Below are 19,762 nucleotides of genomic sequence, written 5' to 3'. Positions count from 1 at the left end.
TGGGTTTGATCCCTGGGTTTTGAAGATCCTCTGGAGAAGGGAAAGGCTACCCACTCCAGTGTTCTGGCCTGGAGAATTCCATGGACTATGCAGTCCATGGGGTCACAAAGAGTAAGACACAACTGAGCGTCTTTCACTTTCATTTACACTATAAAACTCTGATTGGTCTTTTTCAACCCTCAGAAGGCTTCTATCTGATCCTGACTTGAAAATCTGTATGATGACCCTTTTATAACTTTTCCAGGATGCATTTTTCTTTTCTTTTTTTCAACCCGGCGCCACCTAGCATCCAGAAGTCCTTATCACTTCTCATAAAGTTGGAGCAATTTTATTTCCTTAACCTTGAGAGCCAACCTTGTTGGAGACCCAGTTTAGAATGGGCAAGTTCTCCTAAGAGTTAGCCACACAGTAAGGGGATTTGACTTTGGCTCCTGTTATTCCCATCTCTTAGGCTCCCAGAGGAAGGCCCAAGTTTGCTAGGATCAGCAGCTAGTCCTTAGCAAAATTGTTTTTGTTGCTCTGATGTTTTTCAAACTTGTTTGTGCCCTGTTTTCTCTTAGAATTTTGCCTGGTAATTTCTTATTCTCTTGAGATCATCATGATATACTTAATAAAATAGGATCCATATTTTAACCAACATATTGTACTGTATTCAACAGAATATTTGGTATGAGTGTCTTAGGTATCAACTTGGTTAGGCTGTAGTACCAAACTAATTGATAAAACACTAATGTAGGTGTTTCTGTGAAGGCGTTTTATAAATGTGGTTAATATCTATTATCAGCTGACTTTCTTTTTTATTATTTTATTTTTATTGAATTATAGATGATGTACAATATTATCTATGTTATAGGTATACAACATAGTGATTTATAATTTTTAAGGTTATACTCCATTTATAGTTATTATAAAATATTAGCTATATTCTTTGTATTGTATAATATATCTTATAACTTATTTTGTACATAACTCCTACATTGTCCCTCCTTCCTTTCTCTCTCCAGTGGTAATTGCCACTTTGATCTCTAGATCTGTTAGTCTATTTTTTGTTGTTGTTATATTCACTAGTCCATCATATGTTTTAGATTCCACATGTAAGCGGTATCATACAGTATTTGTCTTTCTCTGTTTGACTTAATTTCACTTAGCATAGTATACCCTGAGTCCATCTGTATGTTTGCAAATGGCAAAGTTTCATTTTTTGTTGGCTGAGTAGTATTCCATTGTAAGGAGATTGTCATCAGTAATGGAAATGGGCCTCATAATTCCTTGATGGCCCTAAGAACAAAAACTAGTTTTCACCAAAGACAAAATACCTCTGCTTCAAGAATGAAACATCACCTTCCACATGAGTTTCTAGTTGGTCAGACTGCCTTACATAGTTCAGACTCACCAGCCCTCACAATTACTTCAGCCAATTCCTCAAAATGTAATAAAATTTTACATATGAATGTGTGTGTGTGTGTGTGTGTGTGTGTGTGTGTGTGTGTGTGTGTATACACATTATTTATTTTTGTTTCCTTGGAGAAGCCTGATGCACTGTCGTATCTTAGCATTAATGAAACTGAAATGCTCCCTAATCTTCTGTCTTTGTCTGTCTTCTTGGTATAAGTTTCTGTCTCTTTCACTATCAATTCAATTCAGTTCAGTTCAGTTGTTCAGTCGTGTCCAACTCCTTGTGACCCCATGAATTGCAGCACACCAGGCCTCCCTGTCCATCATCAACTCCTGGAGCTTCCTCGAACTCATGTCCATCAAGTAGGTGATGCCATCCAACCATCTCATCCTCTGTCATCCCCTTCTCCTCCTGCCTTCAATCTTTCCCAGCATCAGGGTCTTATCCAGTGAGTCAGTTCTTCGCATCTGGTGGCCAAAGTATTGGAGTTTCAGCTTCAGCATCAGTCCTTCCAATGAATATTCAGTACTGATTTCCTTTAGGATTGACTAGTTGGATCTCCTTGCAGTCCAAGGGACTCTCAAGAGTTTTCTTCAACATCAAAGTTTAAAAGCATCAATTCTTTGGTGCTCAGCTTTCTTTATAGTCCAACTTTCACATCCATACATGACTACTGGAAAAACCATGACTTTGACTAGATGGACCTTTTTTGGCAATGTGATATCTCTGCTTTTTAATATGCTGTCTAGGTTGGTCATAACTTTTCTTCCAAGGAGAAAGCGTCTTTTAATTTCATGGTTGCAGTCACCATTTGTAGTGATTTTGGAGCCCAAGAAAATAAAATCTGTCACTGTTTCCTTTGTTTCCCCAGCTATTTGCCATGAAGTGATGGGGCCAGATGCCATGACCTTAGTTTTCTGAATGTTGAGTTTTAAGCCAACTTTTTCACTCTCCTTGTTCACTTTCATCAGGAGGTTCTTCACTTTCTGCCATATGGGTGACATAACACCCTAATTTTCTTTCGTAGAAATAGTATGGCTACAAATATGTTTTGTGATACTTATTACAGGCCTTATCTTTTCCATTTCTATGTCTTCTCTTTCTGCTAAGCCTTTCTGTTTAATCTTGTTCCTAATTTTTTGTATTTCCAGCTCTCATCACATGTCTGGAGATCCTTGGAAGACCCATGAAGCAGTCAGTATGTGGGGAGATCTGTTGTCTGAGAAACATTATCTTAGATGCATGTCTGGAAATTGAGGTGTTTTTAGGGGAACCCTCAAAACTTTGGTTAAGAAGACACAATTCTCAGGTACTACCATCTTTTTTTCTTCATATCTCATTAGGTCATTTTATGAGCTCTTTCTAGAACTAAGATTATCTCACTGATGTTCTAATTCACACTGTGGTCTGAATCCCACTGATTTCTATGTTTTTTTATCTTCAGTCTTCATGTTCTGAGCCTCTCCAGGTTTATGTAAAATAGGTTGGATTCGTCTTCTACTTTCTCTTTAAGCAGCAACTTCTGCTTTATTTATTTGCTCTATATTTTATAAATTCATTGGAATTTCTTGTTTTATTAATTTCTTGATACTGCTGCTGCTGCTGCTGCTAAGTCACTTCAGTCGTGTCCGACTCTGTGTGACCCCACAGATGGCAGCCCACCAGGCTCCCCCATCCCTGGAATTCTCCAGGCAAGAACACTGGAGTGGGTTGCCATTTCCTTCTCCAATGTATGAAAGTGAAAAGTCAAAGTGAAGTCGCTCAGTCATGTCCAACTCTTAGCGACCCCATGGACTGCAGCCAACCAGGCTCCTCCATCCATGGGATTTTCCACGCAAGAGTACTGGAGTGGGGTGCCATTGCCTTCTCCGTTCCTGATACTACATACTTTAATATTTTTTTTCCTACATTGAGATGAGGTCTTAAGAGAGGGGAGAGCTTCTATATGTTTTTTTTCATAATCCAATATCTTAACCTGAAAGATAAGATACCATTTAAATGCAATTTTATGTATTTAAAATGGTAGTAAATGAAACAGTTGTATTTATAAATTCTATATTAAAGAATATTTTATTGGAAAACTGCCTTGTGCTTATTCTTTCAATTTCCCTGCATTTTACATTGCTTACCCATTGTTAAAAAGTCTTGTGCTGCTAAAAGAGATTGCATAAATTGCTGTTTTTCTGTCTTTCTAGTTTCTGCCTCTTAAATTACATGATAAAACTTAATTATCTCTGGTGAAGCTAATGTAGGCAGAGAAGAGGAAGAAACTTGGTAAAGCTCCTACTATACACTTGATTAAGCATAAACTCAAAATTCTGTTTATTAATAATGATTGGATGCTGAAGGAAGATATGTTGGAAAGTATAGAGTCAGTTGCAGTGTGCATACTCATAAGGAAAAGAGAAGCCCAGATTATTCTGCAAGGAATAACAGCTTCAATAAATGCAGTGGTACTTTTATATGCAATTTTAAGTCACATATAGACTTCTGAGCTGATTTACAAATTGGTCTTTTAATTCATCATTCCATAATTTCAGAGTTTGTGCCATTAAATTCCAAGTTATATAAACATTCAGACTCAATTACTCGCCTCTTAAATTATTCCTTATGCTACTAAGTATTGCTTAGAAGACACAGAAATGTCTTTTTAAACCTAAATGATCAATGAATGTAGGATGGCTCTCATTTCATCTCTAGCAACAGTAATATCAAATAATTAAAAATGAAAATGTGGAAGATTCTGGGAAGATGGTAGCCATGATGTTGTTTTGAACATCCCAGAGTCTTCTTATTAAACAAAAGTAGAAACTAACTAGCAAAAGCAATTATATCAAAGGCATTAGAGATATTTACAACAAAGTTAATTGACAAGGTATCCCTATGGACCCTGGAATACAGACATATAGTGAAAGGCCTTCAACATTTCTAAGACCTTCATAGAATCAATTTTGTGCAGAAGAAAGCAGAGGATAGAAATGAGGAGTATAAAATATCTTGAAACAAGAAACATTCAAAATATTCAATAGTTATTTACTGAAAAACAGCTACAACCTGGAGTGATTTTATACAGTCTAAAAGTTGGTGAGAGTGAAGGAACTAAACAGGCTGGTGCAATGGGACTATGTTGCTTCAGTTGTGCCTGACTCTTTGCTACTCTAAGAACTGGGGCTCCCCAGGCTCCTCTGTCCATGGGATTTCCCAGGCAAGAATACTGGAGCGGGTAGCCATTCCATTCTCCAGGGGATCTTCCCAACCCAGGGATCAAACTGGGGTCTCCTGAATTGCAGGCAGATTCTTTACCATCTGAGCCACTGGGGAAGCCCACTTTATGGAATACTTATATTTATTTACATAAATCATTATCTTCACCGTTACTGTGTTTCTTGCTTTAAGTTTGGTAGAATTCCTTTCTCTCTGGTTTCATGCGTATATAATTGACAGATAGCACTGTTTAAGGTATATATAAAGAAATGGCACCCCACTTCAGTATTCTTGCCTGCAGAATCCTGTGGACGGAGGAGCCTGGTGGGCTGCTGTCCATGGGCTCACACAGAGTCGGACATGACTGAAGCGACTTAGCATAACAAGGTATATAGATAGCATAATGATTTGACTTCCATATATTTCAATATGATCACTACAATAAGTTTAGTTATCATCTGTCATCTTATATTGATACAAAAATAAGAAAAATGTTTTATCCTTGTATGAAGACTCTTAGGAGCTACTCTCAAAAACTTTTAAATATACCAGATAGCACTGTTAACTATAGCTATCATGTTGTACATGACATTTCCAGTACTTCAGTGCAGTTGCTCAGTCATGTCCAACTCTTTGCGACCCCATGGACTGCAGCATGCCAAGCTTCCTTGTCCATCACCAGCTCCTGGAGCTTGCTCAAACTCATGTTCATCGAGTCAGTGATGCCATCCAACCACCTCATCCTCTCTTGTCCCCTTCTCCTCCTACCTTCAACCTTTCCCAGCATCAGGATCTTTTCCAATGAGTCAGTTCTTCACATCCAGTGGCCATAGTATTGGAGTTTCAGCTTCAGCATCAGTCCTTCCAATGAATACTCAGGACTGATTTCCTTTAGGATTATCTGGTTTGATCTTCTTGCAGTCCAAGGGACTCTCAAGAGTCTTCTCCAACACCACAGTTCAAAAGCATCAATTCTTTGGTGCTCAGCTTTCCAGTACATACTTATCTTCTAACTGGAAATTTGTGACTTTGACCACTTTCATTCCAAACATGCAAGTGAAATCATACAGTGTTTGTCTTTCTCAGTCTGACTTATTTAACTTAGAATAATGTTCTCAAAGTCCACCCATGTTGTTGCAAATGGCAGGCTTTTCTTTTTTTAATGCCATATAATATTTTATTGTGTATTCATGACCCAATTTCTCCATTGATGCATCGATGGACACAGGTTGCTTGCATATCCTTGCTATTCTGAATAGTGCTGTTATGAACATGAGGACTTTTTAAACATGTTCTTATTTATGAGTTAAATTGAGTATATTAGGGTATATGCCATGATGATTGGAAATATATAAAGAGATAAATGATTACTATCATCAAGCTAATTAACATATCATTTCCTTGCATAACTGCCATTTTTGTGTATCCCCCTTATCCAGCTAATAGATTTCAGTTAATAATTAAAAACTCAACTGAAACATTATCTCTTCTAGGGAGAGTTTCCTGACCTTAAAGGTAAGCTTTGACATTGATTTTTTAATCAAAATTTATATGATTGATATATTATATGCTATTAATATTTTATTGATACTATTTGTTTATATACAAACATTACCTTCAGTTACATCACTAGGCAACATTTTTCTCTATAAAGGGCCAATATTTTAGACTTTGTGGGCCATAGTCTCTGTTACAACAACTCAACTCTGTCACTATAGTGTGAAATGATATGCACGAATAATAAACATAATCAACCATAAACAATATGTAAATAACAATTTATGAAAAGAAAAGACCCAATGAAAAAATATGCAATGGATGTAGAAGAAGACAGTGACAAGCTAAAAAAAGCAAGCAAGCAAACAAAAACCAAAAGAAATATACATGATTGTGTCCAGGTAAAATTTTATTTACAAAAAGAGGCAGCCAGCTGGATTTGACCTCTGGCCCATAGCTTGCCAACTTTTGAATTTGCTGACTAAGATTTACCTTTGATGCTTGCTATAAAATGTCTATGATGAAGCATTAGTATTTATTATATCATAGTAGGTATAAAAGTCCAAACTGCTAAACAGACCTGGAATTCCCAGTAGAAACAGCTTGTCTTAATTGACTGTCTTTCATTACCAATAACAGATTCTTGTACATAGTAAGACAAAAACATGATAAATTCTAATAATACATATGTAGACAGTTACAAAAATTAGACAGCATATTTTTATAGTATTGTTTATAGAAAATGGCTGTGAAAGGAATCTGTCAAGAAATGTTCATCTTCTTGCAACTTCCTTGAGGTACAGGGGTTAAGACTTTTCCTTCCAACACAGGGATTGTGGGTTCAATCCCTGGTCAGGGAGTTAAGATCCCACAAAGAAACCAAAACATGAAAGAGAAGCAATAATATAACAAATTCAATAAAGACTTAAAAAGTGGCCCTCATCAAAAAAAAAAAAAAATCTAAAAAACAAAGAAAAAGAAAAGAAATACGTTCCTCTCCTTTATATGTGGTCCTTCTTGTATGAATGTATCATAAGGTATCATATTAGTGCTGCACAGTGGTTTATTCAGGATACTCTTTTATCTAATCCATCTCAAAGACCTTTTCAGGGAGTTTTTACTCTTAAAGGTGTTATAATTTGTTGAGAGCAATGTAAGGACCAAAATTCACACCCACAAAGATGGCATTAATTTTATTTTATTGTAAATTATTTTAGTTTATAATAGAATAATTTTACCATCGACATAGTTTATTTTTTCCTAATGTTAGCTGCACAGGGTGATTTTATGATCACACTAAGTTATTCTTCGTTTTGTGTCAACAATAATCTTTCCAGCCCTCAGGTAGTTATAATTCTCTGCTTTGTCCTAAAATCTAGGACAGGAAAGAGACAGAAAACATTAAGCATGCCATATAAAACCTACCATAACGGATTGCTTTATTTTTAAAGGTTAAAAACCTTAAAATCTAATGTTGGTTTTATATGAGTACAACAGAGCAGACACCTAGAGTTTGAAGTCTACATACACATACATTTCCCAAGCCCTTTGAAAGTGATCTAATAAAGGTTAAACCAATAAAACAGACACTTGAAGATTGCTATTAAATTGGAATGAGAGAATAGTTGTGTTTACCATATTTCCATAAATATAAAGTCCCAATGGTATTTTCTATTCTAAATTTAAATTGCCTTTACTCCCAAGATTTTCATAAGGGACATATAAAATTAAGATGAAGTAGACTTAGTAAGCAAAAGTATTTCAAGTGTTTATGTGAACATGTGTGTTTTTAGCACATTTATAACAACTCATTTGAAATAGGTATTTTTTTTTATTGTTTCCTGAGATGGGGTCTGTAACTTTGGTGTCCCTTTTTTGCTACTATAACAAATTACAACAGACTGAGCAGTTTACAGAATATAATTTTCTATCTTCTGCCAGTCAGAAATTTGGTATGGGCCCCACAGGGATAAAATGAAGCATCAGTAGAATTCCTTTCTGGAGATTCTAAGGACAAATTAGTTTCTTTGCTCATCTGTTTTGTTAGTAGAATTTAGATCCTTGTGGCTACAGGAAAAGCTCACTGTTTTCTTGCTGGCTGTCAAATGAAGATTATTCTCAGCTTCTAGGAACCACTACAGTCCTGGCTCATGACCCCTCACTCTGTCTTCCAAGCCAGAAGAGGTAGAAGGAATCTGTATCAAGCTGAATCTCTCTGCCCTACTTGGCTAACTTCTTAAAAGTGATGTGATTACACTGGGTCCTTTTGAATAGTTCATGATAATCTCCCCATTTGAAGGTCAGTGGATTACAAAATTTATTCCACCTGCAACCTTAATTCCCCTTTGCTGTGTAATATAACATATTCACAGTTTCCAGGATTAGGATTAAGCCATAGGCATCTTTGGCCTGGGGCTTTCCTGGTGGCTCAGATGGTAAAGAATCTGCCTGAAATGCAGGAGACCTGGGTTTGGTCTCTGGGTTGGGAAGATCCCCTGGAGAAGGAAATGGCAAATTATTCTTGCCTGGAGAATTCCATGGACAAAGGAGCCTGGAGGGCTACAGTCCATGGGGTCACAAAGAGTCAGACATGACTGAGTGACTAACACACACACACACACACACACACACACACACACACACATTTGGCCTATTCAACATGCCATATTTGATAATTTCCAATATCAATATCAATAGACAATAGCAATAGTAAATTCAATTACTGACTGCAAACCTTTGAGGTAAGAATAACAATGGTTACATTTTTATTGCTGGCCTCTAATTCTCATAATAAAGTTGAAGTCAAAGATGCAACAGATACCTAAATAAGTCATTTGATATGGATACTGGTTATCTGAGCTGTAGGCAAGCAAGTTTTATTGTAATATTATCAGTTGAGAAATAATTGAATATTTTTTTTAATTTAAAGGAAGTAATATTTAGGTAGAGTTGTAATTTCTAGAACTGTGGATGTTGTGTTTTATGTACTTTGGAGTAAAACTTCCAATTTTGGTATACATGGGGGTCTTGCAGATACTTTCTTAGTTAAAAAGATTTGGTACATCCACCCAAGAAAGTCTGCCTGAAAACCTGTTGTTCTGTGAAATAATTCCTAAGGATGCTCTTCACTCTATTTCTTACTAATTATTCAAAGACAGATTTGGTTTTAGTTTTATTTTCAATAGCTCAGTTTTTCATCCTTGAACATCTAATTTATATTTTTCCCCCATCATGTCTTTCTACCATCAATTTCAGAGGTAGCTAATTATTCAGGGTTTTTCTCACCTTGTTTAATATCCTCAGAAGTATATCTGCTACCTTAGTGGTTCAAGTTTTCTACAGCAGCATGGATCAAGATACGGTAAAGGGCCAATGGAGCTTTTTCCCATCATTAAACTTAAACACTAATCAGATCATTTTTATTTGGTATAGCTTTTATTTTGGAGTATTAATTTAAGAAGAATAACACACTTGAGTATATTCAAAGAGGAATGAAAAGTATAATTAGCAGCTCTGACAAGTACATTTTTAAAAATGATGAAATAACAGTTGTTTTGTCTAAAATAAGAATTAAGTGACACATGTTATTTCCCTATATTTCACTGATTTGTTAGAGAATGTTGATGCTTCTAATATTGAAGTATTTGACTATATATAAACATTATGTTAATATTTTATCATTATTAAAGTTGCACAGACTCATATCTGAGTCAGTTATGCTATTCAAACATCTTATCCCTGGGTGTCTCCTTCTCCTCCTTCAATCACAATCAATCTTTCCCAGCAACAGGCTCTTTTCACACGAGTCAGTTCTTTGCATCATTTGGCCAAAGTATTGTTGTTTCAGCTTTAGCATCAAACCTTCCAATGAATGTTCAGGGTTGATTTCCTTTAGGATAGACTGGTTTGATCTCCTTGCAGTCCAAGAGGCCCTTAAGAGTCTTCTCCAGCAGCACAGTACAAAAGCATCAATTCTTCAGTGTTTTTGGGCTTCCGTTTGTGGCTCAGCTGGTAAAGAATCTGCCTGCAATGCATGACACCTGGGTTCAGTCCCTGGGTTGTGAAGATCCGCTGGAGAAGAGAATGGCTACCCACTCCAGTATTCTGGCCTGGAGAATTCCGTGGACTGTATAGTCCACTGGGTTGCAAAGAGTTGGTCATGACTGAGTGACTTTCACCTCACTTTACTTCAGCCTTCTTTATGGTCCAACTCTCACATCCATACATGGATACTGGAAAAAACATAGCTTTGACTTGTTGGCAAAGTGATGTCTCTGCTTTTTAATATGCTGTCTAGGTTTGTCATGGCTTTCCTTCCAAAGAGCAAGCATTTTTCAGTATCATGACTGCAGTCAATGTCCACAATGATTTTGGAGTCCAAAAATAAAATCTCCCACGTTTTTACTTTTCCGCCTTCTATTTGCCAAGTAGTGATGGGACCAGATGCCATGATCTTAGTTGTTGAATGTTGAGTTTTAAGTCAGCTTTTTCACTCTTGTCTTTCACTCCCATCAAGAAGCTCTTTAGTTCCTGTTCGCTTTCTGTCACGTATCATCTGTATACCTGAAGTTGTTGATATTTCTCCCAGCCATTTTTTTTCCATTTGTGATTCATCTAGCCTGGCATTTCACATGTTGAACTCTGCATATAAGTTAAATAAGTATCGTGACAATATACAGCTTTGACGTACTCCTTTCCCAGTTTTGAACCAGTCCATTTTTATATGTCTGGTTCTAACTGTTGCTTCTTGACCTGCATACAGGTTTTGCAGGAGGCAGGTAAGGTGGTCTGGTATCCCCATGTGTTTAAGAATTTTCCACAGTTTATTGTGATCCACACAGTCAAAGGCTTTAGTGTAGTCCAAGAAGCAGAAATGGATGTCATTTCTGGAATTCCCTTGTTTTCTCGATGATCCAATGGATGTTGGCAATTTGATCTCTGGTTCCTCTGCCATTTCTAAATCCAGCTTGTACATCAGGAAGTTCTTGGTTCATGTAGTGCTGAAGCCTGGCTTGAAAGATTTTGAGCATTACTTTGCTAGCTTGTGAAATGAGCAGAATTGTGCAAAAAACGAAAGTCAAGGGAGAAAGGGAAAGTTATACCCAACTGAATGCAGAGTTCCACAATAGCAAGGAGAGATAAGAAAGCCTCTTTAGTGAATAATGCAAATAAATAGAAGAAAACAACAGAAGAGGAAAGACTAAAGATCCCTTTGCTCAGTTGGAGATAACAAGGGAACATTTCATGCAGGGATGGGCATGATAAGAGACAGAAACAAGTGAGGACGAAATAGAAGCAGAAGAGATGAACAAGAGGCGGTCAGAATACACAGAAGAACTACACAAAGAAGACTGTAATGACCTGGATAACCACAGTGGTGCAGTCGCTTACCTAGAGCAAGACATCCTGGAGTATGAAGTCAAGTGGGCCTTAGGGAGCATTAATGGGAACAAAACTAGTGGAGGTGATGGAATTCCAGCTGAGCTGTTTAAAATTCTAAATGACGATGCTATTAAAGTGTCAGCAAATTTGGAAACTCAACAGTGGCCACAGGACTGGTAAAGGTCAGTTTTCATTCCAGTTCCAAAGACAGATGGTGTCAAAGAATGTTCAAATTTCATAATAAGGAGTAATTGAAATAAACCCATATCCTAAAAATTCAAACTTTTTTATCAGCTAATTTTCTGAGTTATTTAAATTTATCTGTTCATAGCAAGATTGTCTGTAAGAACTAAATTACATGCCCTCTGGGAGACAATAACATCATTTGGAGCCACAAAAGAGATCTATTTTATTTTCCTACAAATAAGTTGCTGTTGTTTAGTAACTGAGTTGCATCTGACACTGTGATCCCATGGTCTTTAGCCCACCAGGCTCCTCTGTTCATGGGATTTCCCAGGCAAGAATACTGGAGTGGGTTGCCATTTCTTTCTCCAGGGGATCTTCATGACAAATAAGGACATCTCTCAATTAAACATAATCAGGTATTAAAGTATGTTGGAAATCCATAATAAAAAAACAACTAATAAGAATAGAAATGCAGGTGACCCATATATTGGCTTTATATGAAAAGGTTTTATCAGTAGTATTTTAAAATCATTGTATTTAAGAGATCCAAGGGATTAACTAGCATGATCAAATCTTTCACCAGAGAAATAAAAAATACCAAATATCAAATATAATATCTAGGATGAAAAATAATGTTAATAGTTTGGTGGTGATGGTCTAGTTGCTGAGTCGTGCCTGACTCTTGCGGCCCCATGGACTGTGGCCTGCCAGCTTCCTGTGTTCATGGGATTCTCAAGGCAAGAATACTGGACTGGGTTGCTATTTCTTTCTCCAGGGGATCTTCCCAACCCAGGAATGGAAGCCAGGTCTCTTGCACTGTAGACAGATTGTTTACCAACTGAGCTACAAGGGAAGTCATTAATAGTTGAGTGGTGGTTTTAATAGTAGATTGGAGTTCCCTGGTGGCTCAGACGGTAAAGCATCTGCCAACAATGCAGGAGACCCAGGTTCAATCCTGGGGTCAAGATCTCCTAGAGAAGGAAATGGCAACCCACTCCAGTATTCTTGCCTGGAAAATTCCATTGATGGAGGAACCTGGTAGGCTATATAGTCTATGGGGTTGCAAAGAGTCAGACATGACTGAGCGACTTCCCTTTCATTCTTCTTTCTTTAATAGTAGATTAAAGAAAGTTCAGGTACAGCTGAAGAAAGAACAAGTAAACTAGAAAAAAATTAGAATACCCAGAGTAGACCATGGGAAGAAAAATAAATAGAAATTTCACAAAGTATAGGCAATATATGGGATATGGTTTAAAATCTAAATTGCATGTTACAAAAATCCTGAAAGGAGTAGAGAGGGGTTGTGAAAGATGCAATATCTCAAGACAGAGAAACCAACAATTTCCAAAATTGATGAAAGATAGTTTGCTGGTTCAGGGAACTTTACAAATTTTCGGTTGAATAACTATAAGAGAATCTATACTTCGAAGCATCATAGTGAAACTACTGAAATTCTTTTATAAAGGGAAATATATATTTTTCTGATGTAAAGAATAACTTCTTAGGTGTCCTATTTGATACTTTTTCCCCCAACCATTAAGTCACTTTTACTGGTTTTATGTTCCCTAAGTGAAAGTGAAGTCGCTCAGTCGTGTCCGAATCTTTGAGACCCCATGGACTGTAGCCTACCAGGCTCCTCCATCCATGGGATATTCCAGGCAATAGTACTGGAGTGGGTTGCCATTTCCTTCTCCAGGAGATCTTCCTGACCCAGGGATCGAACCCAGGTCTCCCACATTGTAGACAGATGCTTTAACATCTGAGCCACCAGGGAAGTTCCCTAAAGACCTTATAAAACTTGGCTTGCAGTTCTTTAATCATAAGCATTATTCATTTACAATCTGAAATCTTTGTGGACTCTGTCCATGGTGTATTGTTTCCGCTGCTATCTATTCAGTGACCCTTCTCTGCTTTTAATTACATTGCTTTGGGTTGCTCGTTGTTTGTTCCTTATTCAATATGCGTCTTTGAGACTTAAATGAAGACATAAATGAAGAAGCCATCCTTCTGAGAAGAAATTTAAGTTAATTTAGTTGTTTTCCAAAACACTAAATCTTTTTCCAACTTTTGTCTTTTATTCTAATTTTTGTCAGTCTTAGAGGGATATAGCAACCTATTTAATGATGATTTTAGCATTTTGGTGTATGTGGTGAGACTGTTTAGACCATCCAGGTGTTGGGATTTTAGGCTTCAAATCAAGAAGACAATTTGCAAAAGCTGACATATTTAAATACAAATCTCAGGGAAATTGGTTTTCTGGCTCAGGAACAACTCAGTTTACTTTGTACTTGCCAGAAGAATATTTCTTTGGATTCAGCCAAATGGTGAAGGACTCCTCTTATAAATCTCCATCTTCAGGAAAAGGTACTCTTAAAAAATTTATTTCCTGTTTGCTTCAAAAATGCATTAAAACTAAAGTTCAACTGTGCCTGGCTCGAGGTAAAAGTGATTTCAATGTGTCTCTTATTTCTCTACGTTTTGGCTTTCTCCCCATTTCTTCCAAAATCACTGTACCCTTTGACATTCCAAACTGCAAAGTATCAGAGTTCCTGTTGTTCCAGCTCTTCACTAGCATTTGGTATTGACAGTGTTCTGGATTTTGGTCATTCAAATGGGTGGAGAGTGGTGTCTCATTGTTTTAATTTGCATTTGCCTAATGACATGATTATGGCAGAAGGTGAGTAGGAACTAAAAAGCCTCTTGATGAAAGTGAAAGTGGAGAGTGAAAAAGTTGGCTTAAAGCTCAACATTCAGAAAACGAAGATCATGGCTTAAAGCTCAACATTCAGAAAACGAAGATCATGGCATCTGGTCCCATCACTTCATGGGAAATAGTTGGGGAAACAGTGTAAACAGTGTCAGACTTTATTTTTGGGGGCTCCAAAATCACTGCAGATGGTGATTGCAGCCATGAAATTAAAAGACGCTTACTCCTTGGAAGGAAAGTTATGTACAACTTAGATAGTATATTCAAAAGCAGAGACATTACTTTTCCAACAAAAGTCCATCTAGTCAAGGCTATGGTTTTTCCTGTGGTCATGTATGGATGTAAGAGTTGGACTGTGAAGAAGGCTGAGCGCCGAAGAATTGATGCTTTTGAACTGTGATATTGGAGAAGACTCTTGAGAGTCCCTTGGACTGCAAGGAGATCCAACCAGTCCATTCTGAAGGAGATCAGCCCTGAGATTTCTTTGGAAGGAATGATGCTAAAGCTGAAACTCCAGTCCTTTGGCCACCTCATGCGAAGAGTTGACTCATTGGAAAAGACTCTGATGCTGGGAGGGATTGGGTGCAAAAGGAGAAGGGGACGACAGAGGATGAGATGGCTGGATGGCATCACTGACTCAATGGACGTGAGTCTGAGTGAACTCCAGGAGTTGGTGATGGACAGGGAGGCCTGGCATGCTGTGATTCATGGGGTCACAAAGAGTTGACATGACTGAGTGACTGAACTTAACTGAATGACATGATTTGCAGCATATCTTTATATGCTTATTTATTATGTGTATATTTTCTTTGAGATGTCTGTTAAGTGTTTGGCTCATTTTTAAATTGGGTTCTTCATGTTGTTGAGTTTTAAACTTTCTTGGAATACTTTGGATAACAGTCCTTTATCAGATGTGTCTTTTGCAAATATCTTATCCCTACCTGTGGCTTGTCTTCTAATTCTGTTGATACTGTATTTCAGAGTAGCAGCTTTCAATTTTAATGCAGTCCCATTTAGCAATTATTTATTTCATGTACCATATCTTTGGTGCTGTATTGAAATGTTTTTTTTAATATCCAAGTCACCTAGGTTTTCTTCTATGTTACCTTCTAATGGTTTTACAGTTTTGTGTTGCCCATTCAGATCTGTGATCTGTTTTGAGTTAATGTTAGTGAAGGGTGTAATATATGTGTTTGGATTTTTTTTTTTTTGCATATGGATGTCCAATTATGCAAGTCATTTCGTGGAAAAGATTATCTTTGACTACTTATTCCTCCCTCTGCCCAAGTCACAAAGAGTTTCTCTCAGTTTTTCATCATGAAAATCTGATGGGGATTCTGTAACTAAAACCCAGGAAGGTTTGGTAGTCCCTAGGACTGCAATTCTTAGGAGTTACTCACTATAATGATGGTCTACACTTAGACTTTAGCAACTCATCAAAATTACCATTTAAGTGTCTCCACCTGTTTATAACTACTGCTATTTCTGTTCCAGGAAGTCAGATATGGTTGTGTGACTCTGGATTTGACTGTTTTGAAACTTAGTGCCAGTTTGCCTTGTGACCTCTTTTCTGACATGACCAAGAAAAGTCACTGATTGTCCACATATTTAGATTTTTCTTGTAAGGAGTAATGATTTCTGTTTTGTATATTAGAGTCATTTTCATTACTCAATATATTTACATGGTTCAGAAGTGGAAACAAGTATAAAGAGATCAGTATAAGATATCTCTCACTTTATTATTCATCTCCTGTGTGTGAAAGTGTTAGTTGCTCAATAGTGTCTGACTCTTTGTGACCTCATGGGCTGTAACCTGCCAGCTTCCTCTGTCCATGGAATTCTTCAAGCAAGAGTGCTGGAGTGGGTTGCCAATTCCTTCTGTAGACGATCAACCCAACCCAGGGATCATATCTGGGTCTCCCTCATTGCAGGCAGATTGTTTACCATCTGAGCCATCAGGGAAGACCTATTAAGAATTAAGACTTAATTCTTAATAGATAGCTATTGCTATTTTTGTGGGGGTTATTTTTAAAATATTTTCATTTTATTTTTATGTATGTTTTATTATTTTTGTTGTTGTTATTTTACCCTTTCAGACATTTCATGCAACTACAGATGTATATTTTCCATTTTTTAAAATAGAAATACTTGTAAAACATGTTTCCTTTTCTTTTTATACTTGTTACTAATTCCCAACTGATTTATTCAAAGATTTATCTTGATTTTTCATTGGAATAGAATTCCATTATATAGATATGCCTTACTTTTAAAAACATTATTGGCATACATGTATGATTGTTTCCAAACTTTCGCTATTATATTTATAGAGAAATATCTATTATATTTACTTTGCTAATATATTTTGCTATATTATATATATAGAACATTTTCCATATGCATGATATTTGTGAGACAGATACCTAGAAGTAAAATACCCAAAAGAAAATGTATATTCATTTGTAATTTTGAGAAGTATTGACATACGAGTTAAACAGTTTACACCATCTTTGATACTAAATAATAAAATTTTATGTATTTGTCAGTGTGGTAAGTGAAAGTTATATTTCAATGCAGCTTAAATTTGCAGCTATCTTATTTTAAAATAATTTAGTATTGTTAAGAGCTACTTTTATACCACTTGCCCAGTTATTAATTAAGCTGTTTCCCTCTTACTGATATTTGTGAAATTTGGCATTTTCACTGTGAGATATGAATTACAAATATGATTATCCAATTTACAATGCCTCATTTATCTTTTGAGTCTGTGTTTTCTATGCAGAAATATTTTTAAGATGTATTTAGTTTTTTAAAATGTTTAGGACTTCAGGAATTTCTGACATGGTGAGATTTCTTCATAACTATGGAGTGATAAAATTTCTCATCTTTCAAAATTTACACTTGAAACATTGGAATTTATCCTAATGTAAAGTGTATAAATATGGTGATATAGATTAATTTCCATCTAGTGTTACTTCTACTCTTCCGAATTTTTAGAACTTTATTAATATCATTACTTTCTCTTCTTAATAATATTGCGTTGTACTTGCACTGAAAAAGTTACATGGTGAGAGCATACTTTCTGTTTTTTGTCTTTCTGGTTAAAATTACTATTTCTCATATAGAATGCTGGTTACTGAAAATTAACACATCAAGAAAGTTTTTATTTCTGTGGTACTGGTTTATCTTGAGATTGGTGAATCTTGCTAAATTTTGCCTTTTAGTGTACATGTATATAGTAGTATTCCATTTTCCTCAATTTTAATAAATTCCTAAAAATTGAACTAATTTTAATAATTAATTTCCTAAAAATTCAGCAATCTTCTCATTTCTGGAATAAACCTCATTTTGTAATGAACTGTTATTAAACTTTTTTTCTCCGGATTACAATACTTAATATTTTAGTAAGTCGCTTTCATATTCATAGGTGAGATTTGTTTGGTTTATTTGTAAACAGTTTTCCTAGTTTGGTATCATTGTTATGTTCACTTACAAGTATCAGGAAATAATCTTTCCTTTTAAATGTATTCTAGTGGTTAAATAGAATTTCTAATACTTTTATGTAAAATGTCAAATTTATAAAAAAGTTAAAAGATGTAAACAGTAAATATCTATATTACTACCACCTAAATTATATAATTCCATAGTTCATCAGGCACTCTATCTATCAGATCTAGGCCCTTAAATCTATTTCTCACTTTAAACTATGGAATGAGGTTCATGACATTGTATAGGAGACAGGGATCAAGACCATTCCCATGGAAAAGAAATGTAAAAAAGCAAAATGGCTGTCTGGGGAGGCCTTACAAATAGCTGTGAAAAGAAGAGAAGCGAAAAGCAAAGGAGAAAAGGAAAGATATAAACATCTGAATGCAGAGTTCCAAAGAATAGCAAGAAGAGATAAGAAAGCCTTCTTCAGCGATCAATGCAAAGAAATAGAGGAAAACAACAGAATGGGAAAGACTAGAGATCTCTTCAAGAAAATTAGAGATACCAAGGGAATATTTCATGCAAAGTGGGCTGGATAAAGGACAGAAATGGTATGGACCTAACAGAAGCAGAAGATGTTAAGAAGAGGTGGCAAGAATACACAGAAGAACTGTACAAAAAAGATCTTCACAACCCAGATAATCATGATGGTGTGATCACTGACCTAGAGCCAGACATCCTGGAATGTGAAGTCAAGTGGGCCTTAGAAAGCATCAGTACGAACAAAGCTAGTGGAGGTGATGGAATTCCAGTTGAGCTATTCCAAATCCTGAAAGATGATGCTGTGAAAGTGTTGCACTCAATATGCCAGCAAATTTGGAAAACTCAGTAGTGGCCACAGGACTGGAAAAGGTCAGTTTTCATTCCAATCCCAAAGAAAGGCAATTCCAAATAATGCTCAAACTACCGCACAATTGTACTCATCTCATACGCTAGTAAAGTAATGGTCCAAATTCTCCAAGCCAGGCTTCAGCAATATGTGAACCGTGAACTTCCTGATGTTCAAGCTGGTTTTAGAAAAGGCAGAGGAACCAGAGATCAAATTGCCAACATCTGCTGGATCATAGAAAAGCAAGAGAGTTCCAGAAAAACATCTATTTCTGCTTTATTGACTATGCCAAAGCCTTTGACTGTGTGGATCAAAATAAACTGTGGGAAATTCTGAAAGAGATGGGAATACCAGACCACCTGATCTGCCTCTTGAGAAACCTGTATGCAGGTCGGAAGCAACAGTTAGAACTGGACATGGAACAACAGACTGGTTCCAAATAGGAAAAGGAGTGTGTCAAGGCTGTATATTGTCACCCTGCTTATTTAACTTACATGCAGAGTACATCATGAGAAACACTGGACTGGAAGAAACACAAGCTGGAATCCAGATTGCCAGGAGAAATATCAATAACCTCAGATATGCAGATGACAGCACCCTTATGGCAGAAAGTGAAGAGGAACTAAAAAGCCTCTTGATGAAAGTGAAAATGGAGAGTGAAAAAGTTGGCTTAAAGCTCAACATTCAGAAAACGAAGATCATGGCATCCGGTTCCACCACTTCATGGGAAATAGATGGGGAAACAGTGGAAACAGTGTCAGACTTTATTTTTCTGGGCTCCAAAATCACTACAGATGGTGACTGCAGCCATGAAATTAAAAGATGCTTATTCTTTGGAAGGAAAGTTATGACCAACCTAGATAGCATATTCAAAAGCAGAGACATTACTTTGCCAACAAAGGTCCATCTAGTCAAGGCTATGGTTTTTCCTGTGGTCATGTATGGATGTGAGTGTTGGACTGTGAAGAAGGCTGAGCACCGAAGAATTGATGCTTTTGAACTGTGGTGTTGGAGAAGACTCTTGAGAGTCCCTTTGACTGCAAGGAGATCCAACCAGTGCATTCTGAAGGAGATC

At 36.5% G+C, this 19,762-nt stretch overlaps 1 long non-coding RNA gene across 1 annotated transcript in view; it reads left to right on the top strand.

Annotated features, from left to right (window-relative positions):
- Positions 1-2,553: 2,553 nt before the first annotated feature.
- LOC123334911 overlaps positions 2,554-19,762 on the top strand; it is a 71,074-nt gene continuing 53,865 nt past the window's right edge. Inside the window, exon 1 of the long non-coding RNA XR_006553110.2 lies at positions 2,554-2,705. This is a non-coding gene — a long non-coding RNA (uncharacterized LOC123334911). The remainder of the gene's footprint in view (positions 2,706-19,762) is intronic.

The sequence above is a fragment of the Bubalus bubalis genome, chromosome 8 (assembly GCF_019923935.1).
Source record: "Bubalus bubalis isolate 160015118507 breed Murrah chromosome 8, NDDB_SH_1, whole genome shotgun sequence".
Taxonomy (NCBI): Eukaryota; Metazoa; Chordata; class Mammalia; order Artiodactyla; family Bovidae; genus Bubalus; species Bubalus bubalis.
The sequence above is the reverse complement of the archived record's forward strand: the minus strand, read 5'-3'. Positions and strand labels throughout refer to the sequence as shown.